Genomic DNA, 1,324 nt, shown 5'->3' on the forward strand with positions numbered 1-1,324 from the left:
TTTTTTAAACATTGACCCTAAATAAAGTACCGATAAGTGATCGATAAATCCCTTCTTGTCTTTGCCTCCCCTATTTACATTTGTCGCGACTTGGAGAGCCTGAGCTTGAGGGGAAAATGGGAATTCCTGGGGAAAATGGGAATTTTAGGGGTTGGAATTGCCGGGAAAACGAAAATTTCAGGGTCGGAATTGCCGGGAAAACGAAAATTTTGGGGTCGGAATTGTCGGGAAAGCGAAAAAAAAACGATCCCGAAAAAGCCGCAGGGGTAGAATTTGCCTGCGGCCAGAATTCCTGGGAAATGAGAATTCCAGGGGTCGGAATTCCTGGGAAATGAGGATTTCCAGGTCGGAATTCCTGGGAAATGGGAATTTCAGGGTCGGAATTGTTGGAAATGAGGATTTTAGGGTGGAATTTCTGGGGAAGCGAAAAAAAATGACCCCGAAAAAGCCGCGGTTTTCCCCAGGGCTGGAATTTCCGGGAAATGAGAATTCCAGGGGTCGGAATTCCTGGGAAAATGGGAATTTCAGGGTCGGAATTGTCGGGAAAGTGAAATAAAATGACTTTGAAAAAGCCGCGAATTCCCCTGGAAATGAGAATTCCAGGGGTCGGAATTCCCGGGAAAGCGAAAATTTCAAGGCTGAAATTCCCACAAAAGTGAAATAAAACGACCCCAAAAAATCCGCGGTTTTTCCCAGGGTCAGAATTCCTGGGGAGAGCGAAAATTCCAAGAGCTGGAATTCCCGGGAAATGAAAATTTCAGGGTCGGAATTGTCGGGAAAGCGAAAAAAAGAAAAAATGACCCCAAAAAAGCCGCGGTTTTGCTAAGAGCTGGAATTCCCGGGAAATGAGGATTCAGGGGTCGGAATTCCTGGGAAAAATGGGAATTTCAGGGTCGAAATTGTCGGAAAAGTGAAAAAAAATTACCCCAAAAAGCCGCGGTTTTGCTAAGAGCTGGAATTACCGGAAGAGCGAAAACTCCAAGAGCCAGAATTCCTGGGAAATGAGGATTTCAGGGTCGGAATTCCTGGGAAAATGGGAATTTCAGGGTCGGATTTGTCGGGAAAGCGAAATAAAACAAACCCGAAAAAGCCGCGAATTCCTGGGAAATGAGAATTCCGAAACCTGGAATTCCCGGGAAAGCGACAATTTTAGGGTCGGAATTGCCGGGAGAGCGAAATAAAATTACCCCAAAAAAGTCGTGGTTTTGCCAAGAGCCGGAATTCCCAAAAAATTAGAATTCCAGGGGTCGGAATTCCCGGGAGAGCGAAAATTTTAGGGTCGGAAAGTGAAATAAAATGACCCCAAAAAAGCCGCGGTTTTGCC

The sequence above is a fragment of the Malurus melanocephalus genome, unplaced genomic scaffold, assembly GCF_030028575.1.
Source record: "Malurus melanocephalus ecotype Western Australia unplaced genomic scaffold, MMel_1.1 scaffold_1947, whole genome shotgun sequence".
Classification (NCBI taxonomy): Eukaryota; Metazoa; Chordata; class Aves; order Passeriformes; family Maluridae; genus Malurus; species Malurus melanocephalus.